The following is a 7,404-nucleotide window of genomic DNA, read 5'->3' on the forward strand; positions in this document are numbered from 1 at the left end:
CTCCTGGGCCACTGCAAGCCTAGTGCTCGACTGGTCAACGTGGAGAGACAACCTTGACAGTGACCACTTTCCGGTAGAAATGAAGATTCATCACGGACAACGCAACAGTGGCAAAGAACAAAGACCAGTAGTCAAATGGGATCGTTTTAGGGAACTGCTTGAGACAGAGGACAGCCGAGACATCGAGGAGTGCATTCGGACGGCTCTGAGCGAAGCGAAGACAAAAGTTCTAGTAAAGCCTGGAACCCCAACACCGGACAATCACCTACTAAACCTCTGGGCCAGCCGTCTACAAGCACTGCAGCGGTACCGAAAGAACAGGACGCTGCATCTAAAAATCAAGCTCAAACGAGCAGCAGCGAAAGCGAGGCAGTACTCTAAACAGCTCGGTCGCGAGAGGTGGAGGACCCATTGCGGGTCCTTTAACGCACGAAACGGGTTGGGAAGAGCTTGGAGAACTTACAAGGGACTGAACGGAGCAAAGCGCAAGACAAGAAACGCTGCGCAGAACCTGGCCCTCAAGCTCAATATCAGCGAGGCAGAGATGGCGATCAGGGCTGGAGAATTGTTCTTTCCCCAAGAAGAAGATAGCGCAAACCAGAAACCCGTTGCAATGAACACCCGCACGCCAGAAGAGGAGGGAATGGAAGACCCACTAAATATGGGAGAACTAATCGAGGCAATCTACACGGCGAAGACCGGTAGTGCTCCTGGCCCGGACGGGGTAACGTACCAAGCTCTCAGAAACCTACCGGAAGAATCGAAGCAGAAACTTCTCGACAAATACAACACAGTATGGGAAGAGGGTATGCTACCGAGAGCCTGGAAACTCTCGTGGGTCACGCCAATACCCAAGCCCGGTAAACTGCTTGATCGCATTGAAAATATGAGACCTGTATCTCTAACATCTAATATCTGCAAGACGATGGAGAAAATTGTGCTCAGAAGGGTACAATGGTATTTGGAAAAACACGAACGCCTGGATCCCCTGCAAACGGGCTTTCGCGAAGCAATGGGGACACAAGATAGCCTCAGGCTGCTCTATGAGGAGGTGCTGGCTGAAAAAGACAAACAAGACCCACGGCTCGTGGTCGCCCTGGACATACGCTAGGCGTTTGATTCAGTGCCGCACTGGGCAGTCGTCCGGGAGGCAAAAGCATGCGGCATCCGTGGAAGAACTTTGAACTTTATACGAGACTTTCTGCGCGACAGGAGGTTCCAGGTGAAGATCGGAGAGACCATGGGCCCAGAAACGCCGAGTAAAAGAGGAGTGCCCCAGGGGGCAGTTCTATCGCCGACGCTATTCAATATGGTAATGGCGGGTCTCCCAGCTCGGCTTCGAGTCATCGAAGGGCTGGGATTCACCATCTATGCGGATGATGTGACGCTCTGGACCCGAGGGGGATCCCTGGGGGAACAAGAGAGTACGATGCAGCGGGGCATAGATGAAGTAGCCACCTACCTGGCAGAGGTGGGAATGGAAGCGTCACCAGAGAAAACGCAATATATGATGGTCGCTCGCCCTAGGGACCACAGGAAAGGAATAGCAGGCTCAGTACGGCTAGAACTCAATGGACAAGAAGTCGGCAAAACGCCACATATCAGAATCCTTGGAGTCACCTTCGAGCAGACGGCAAGAAGCACAAGATGGATCCCGGAGATGGAAAAGGCGTGGGCTCAGGGTCTCAAGCTCATAAAGAAAACAACAAGCAAGTCCTGGGGAGCAGATGAAAAGGCTCTGCGTATCCTCACAGAGGCCCTTCTCACATCACGAGCACTGTACAGTTGCAACTCGCTGAATCTCAACCAGACGCAGTGGAAGAAACTCGAGAGACTTAACAACCAATCCAGGCGAGTAGTCACGGGCCTTCCCCAATACACGCCACTCGAAATGCTAGAAAGGGAAGCACAAATGAACAACATAAAAGACAGGGCCGAAACCCAAGCAATCGCTCAGTTTCAAAGGCTAGAGCGCACTAAACATGGACGTAAATTCCTGCAAGACCTGGGATACGAGACAAGCAACAAGCCGCCATTGGAAGAGGCGCTACCTCCGTGGCAGGACGAGATGATAACGGATCATCGGCCTCTACCTCAAGTTCTTAACCAAGGGAAGAGGGCTAGAGCCGCTAAGATGCACGCGGCTTGGTGCGAAACACACGCGACAAACGAAGAAGTACGGTACACCGACGCCGCAAAGAACGGTGACAAAGTGACATCTGCATGGCACGACGCAAAGAGAGGCAGGACACAAACCGAATCACTACCGTCGGGCACGACGGTGAGGGAGGCCGAATTGAGGGCGATATTGGCGGCGGCCCAGGACATCGCAGGAAAGAGCGCGACGGCACCCCATGCCAGAATTTTTACAGACTCGCAAGCAGCGATTAACGCTACACGCAGCAGCAGACCAAAGGGCCGAACAATAAAAAAAGATTAAGAAAGTGTCGACGGAGCTTCGCATACGTGGCACCGACCTGCACATCACATGGCTTCCCGGGCACAGCAAAATCCCCGGGAATGAGAGGGCACACAGGGCCGCAGAGGAAGAAATATTTCACGGCTCCGCGACTGGCCCGACCTCTCATTCTGAAACGAATGACACGGTAGACCCTGAGGAACAGGCTGAACTTGCCAGGCAGGCGAAGAAGGCCTACCTCAGAGGGTTGCTACCGTCACAAGAAGACAACATACCAACGAGTTATACCAGATGGGAAGCTGTCCGAGTCCGACGGATCAGGACCGGAACAGCATTCACACCGGCCAAACAAGCGAGCTTCGGGCTCGTCGACATCGAGGGCTCCAGATGCAAGGCCTGCGCCGGGAACAATACAGCCACACTACGCCACCTCCTCTGGGACTGTGCAGGCCTGGAACGGCTGAGGAAGAAAACGATCCAATCTCTTCGGGAAAAGGACAGACCGGCGACGCTCGAGGAATGGTCCCGACCCCAGGGAACACCGCAGCACAGAAAAGCAATCCTCGATTCCCTGATGAGCTACATCAGGGAGACGGGGACCCATCATCACATTTAATTTTTTTTTTTTTTCACATCATTCTTTTTTTTTCCTAAAACCCTATGCCCCCCCCCCCCTTCCTGTCTCAGGCCACCCCACCAAGACAGCCGATCCACTCATCTCATCAATAAACATAATTCAACAACAACAACAACAACACGAGAGCAATATTCTTCCAAGGCAAGGCTCCACCGTCGTTCCCAGCGTACATCCTCATTTCGAGATACCAAAAATTGTGCTCAAGTTACTCGTCGCAGAACTTTCACTTGACGTGAAACCTCCTTTCAAATTTTCACACCTCTAAGACACGATTGGTAGCCAAACCAAATATGCACAGAATGCGGGCCAAAACACGAGCAAAAGAGGTTAGTTCATTCTTAATTTCCATGTCAAAATTGTGGTATGGACCATTCGACCGCTGCAAGGTCGCTTCCTTTACAGATGGCTGACCGACTCCTTGGTCTGCGGCGGGGACTTTTCCTCGCAAATTTCTTTCTCCTCCAAGGAATACTTGGAATTAGCCCTTCTCTTTGCGGACGCATCGAGCTCTTCTTTTTCTTCGTCTTTTTTAGGACCGCTTCTAACGCTTTCCGCCAAAGAGCGTTCACTGCTCAACTCCTGGTCGCATCCGGCGGACGCCCTCGAAGGCGACGCTGACCTCGATCTAGGCCCTGGCTTGCGCCTCGAACCCGGTGCGTTCCTGGGCTCCTGATCGACGTCGAACCCCTCTGGATCACACCTGGACCATCCGCCGCGTCTGCGCAAGTACCTCCCGTAGGAGCGTCGATGTGGTCTACGCTGGACTCGGGTGTCCTCGTTTTCGTCCTCCTCTTCAAACTGGAATTGGGGTCTCATGTCTTCGGTGGGTAGCGATCTTCTGGTCATACCCCTGGAACGTCGCTAGTAGCGGCGTAGAAGGGTCTCCTAGGCTGCAGCCATCTCTGCGGTGGCGGTTGCGGCTGCGGCGAGTCCGGCACGAGCACAACGTCATGAAAGTCGTCCGAGTCCTGCACATCGTGGCGCGGGTTGGGCATCGGTCGGCGTTGACTCCGTCTCAGGAACCAACAACCTCTGAAGCGTCTTCTGTTCATGGCGTGAGTGAAGCACTGTATGGGCTCGCCGTCGGGAACGGTAACATTGGCGGCCTTGCGTCCCTTCTCACCTACGACGACGTCAAACTCGACGGTCTCACCCTCGTAAACGCTGCGTGTGACCTTCTGCGGGTTGTTACGCGTGATGGCGGTCTGGTGGACGAAGATGTCTTCCCGCGTGTCGTTGCGGTTGATGAAGCCATAGCCGTTCTTTACGTTGAACCACTGGACGGTGCCCAACACCCGCTCGGCGAGCACGGGTTTCTTCGTGGTTACCTGCATGGAGCCCATGTCGACGGTGGGCGCTTTTCGGCTCTGCCCAGTAAAACTTGCTCCGGCCAGGATCGAAGTGGATGCGTGATGTTTCGGTTTTTCGTCATTCATTGTTCCGCTTGCGGGAGGATCCGGAACCTGCAACAATCTCTTCCACTCCGAGTCAGGGGAGGAGACTTCGCCTGAACCGGGAACATTTCCAATTATAACATCGTAAAGAGGATCCTCCAGGCACTTTAGAATAGCGGTCCCGGCGAAATAGGGGGAGGCGATGTCAACTTCCGCTTCCCGAACCTTGACGCTGCGGCCATCCACCAACTTTAGTGTGGCGGTAGTCCCCGTAAATGCTACCTCAGGGACGAGTAAACGACGTACAACTAAGGTGTTGCTCCCTGTGTCTCGTAATATCGAGACAGTCTGGCCGAACAGTGCCCCTTCCAAGACGGCCATGTCATAATCTGCCGTCGACCTTTCTTGGACCACGTTGGGATCCTTGTTCCCTTCACCTTGTTTCTCCGGTTCATGTTCCAAAACCTGCCGCGACTTCTTCCTCACGTCTTGACGAGCTATACAACAGGAAGGCACATTCTGGCCGTCGTCTTTCCATCTGCACGATTTCAAGTCATGCCCCTTGCGACGACAGTGCACGCAGAAGAGTTCCTGTGTTGTCAAGCGGCAGTCTGATGCTTTATTCCCCGTCTTATTACAAACAAAATATTTAATCTGAGGTTTGTTGAAGGAATTGCCATCCTTCGGTTTCGCGTCCCCCGACTCGTATGTTTCGCGGAATACAAGTAGGTTTCTCTCTCGCTGTGCTTCGAGAAAGCTGTCCGCCGCTTCTGCCATCTCGCTGAGCGTCTTGCATTTCCTCTCTCGGAGAAACAGAGCTCGCCGGCTGTAGCAGTTGTTAAGAAACTGTTCGGCAACTACTAGATCGCGTAGATCTTTAAAGTTAGCTGCAGTGCCGGGCATCTCCACCCAGCGGTCAAACAAACTAGAAATTCTGGCAGCGTACTGTTTTCCAGTTTCACCCTCCTGGGGCTTACTCTCGCGGAATTTTTCGCAGTACCCCTCCGCTGTGAAACGAAACCGCTGCAACAACGCCAGCTTTGTTTTCTCAAAATCCATGGAATCCTCCGGGGACAGCCGGCCGACCACCTTCAGAGCTTCCCCACCAAGGCACATACTAAATGCCGTAGCCCACTTTTCTCTTGGCCAATTATAGCCGGTGGCGATATTTTCGAAGCGCTTCAAATACGTGTCTAAGTCATCTCGTTTCTCATCGAATGGCGGGATCATCCTGTGGGGTTTAATGATCATAGAGGGACTTTCTTCCGCTCGTCTGTCACCTGCAGCAGACCTTTCTTGTACATTACTGGCCTCTTGCAGCCTTATACGGAGCTGTAGCGCACGTTCCTCAGCCTCTGCGCGCATCCTGCTAGCCTCACGTTCAGCTGCACGCTCCTCAAGTGCGTGTTTTTCACTCTCTGCCGCACGTGCCTGTTACGCCTCTACCCAGGCTCTCAGCTCAGCGTCTCTCAAACCCAACTTCTCTCCCAGGCCAATTAATTCCTTGGTACTCATTGTTGCTTCTTTTTTAAACAATGCTCAAACAGTCTCGTCCTGTCGCGGACGCCAATTTGTCATAGGTTCGAGGGAATGTCGTGCCATAAATAATGAGAACGATACCGTTGGCTTTGAGAATTGTCTAAACAAAGAATTTATACAGAGAAATATTTACAGCAACGGTATCAGCGAAGGTTCTACAAATACATTTACAACAGCGGTATCAATAGACGTCACACACGCGGCTTCCACAGTTCTTAATGGCATAATAAAAATGTTCGTCATACGTTGTATTTTTGAGTCTTCTGTCGTTGCAACGGTGGAGATGGCTGAGCGGGCGGAGTCTTTGGTTCCGGGTCTTCAGAAGCCGGCACGAACCCAGCGAGAGCGGTGGGCAGGCAGGCGCATTCTTGAGTTCCCGGCCTAGTCGAATCGGGACGCAGTCAGCGGCAACGGTGGCTAGGCAAGCGCATTCTAGCGTTCCCGGCCTAGTCGAACCAGGACGCACTCAGCGGTCAGCCAGCTCCTCAGAACGCTCGTCTTCTTCTACCTTTTTTTCTTCTTTTTCCGCTCGTGCCTTTTCTCCGGCCGTCGACGGTATATCTCGTGGCACGCGGAGCCACGTCATGGCGAAAACATCTGTAGTCCGGTGATGGTTCTCGGCCGCGCACATCACACTCGTATTATACATAACATCCCTTCCTCCTCAGATTGAGTCACCGTAGCGGTCTGGGGGACGCCGTTCGCGGTGGGGTCTTGGCACCGCAGTGGAAACTGGCGCTGACTCGTTCTTCCGCTGGTCGGCAGGTACCGTGTCGCACAGGTCAGATTGCGCGCCAGCTCGATCTTGGGACTCGGGCGCTGTAGGTCGATTGGATTCGGACGCATTATATTGCTCGTATTATACGTAACACTGATGATACAATATTATTTTGCCAGGTTTAATCTAGCTATTACTGGCTACTTCTGATGAATGATGTTAAATCAGTGCATAATTGGCGCTACCGCAATTTGTTATAACTAAATCATAATAAAACCAAAGTTTTGTTTTTAAAAAAAAATTGCATATTTAAGTATTTTTATTCTCGACAATTTATCCCTGCGCAAGGTGCAGTGCACAAAAGGTCTAATTGTATTCATTGACTGAACTTTGTGCGTCCATGAACGTGTTTCGTACATTATGAAGGCTGGCTTCCGGGCACTAGATGACATTTTAAGGATTAGCATTAATTCTCATCGTCAGATTGTATATTCAATTTATATTGTTCTTTTATTCGAACCAAAATTTAGTTTAATTCTGTCTTTTGGAACTCTAATGGTTCTACCAACCAAGCTACGACTGACAATATTCAGAATTGTTTGTTTTTGTTTTTTGTTTCGAATTGTGTACGACCGCTACATTGGCCGCACTGTTTATTATGATTATGCAAGACTTTTACAACGATGTGGTTGCCCAC

At 51.7% G+C, this 7,404-nt stretch overlaps 1 pseudogene; it reads right to left on the bottom strand.

Annotated features, from left to right (window-relative positions):
* Positions 1 to 3,452: 3,452 nt before the first annotated feature.
* LOC120849162 lies at positions 3,453 to 5,353 on the bottom strand (annotated as a pseudogene).
* Positions 5,354 to 7,404: the final 2,051 nt, after the last annotated feature.

This window comes from Ixodes scapularis, unplaced genomic scaffold (assembly GCF_016920785.2).
Source record: "Ixodes scapularis isolate PalLabHiFi unplaced genomic scaffold, ASM1692078v2 PGA_scaffold2__306_contigs__length_199485367, whole genome shotgun sequence".
Lineage (NCBI taxonomy): Eukaryota > Metazoa > Arthropoda > Arachnida > Ixodida > Ixodidae > Ixodes > Ixodes scapularis.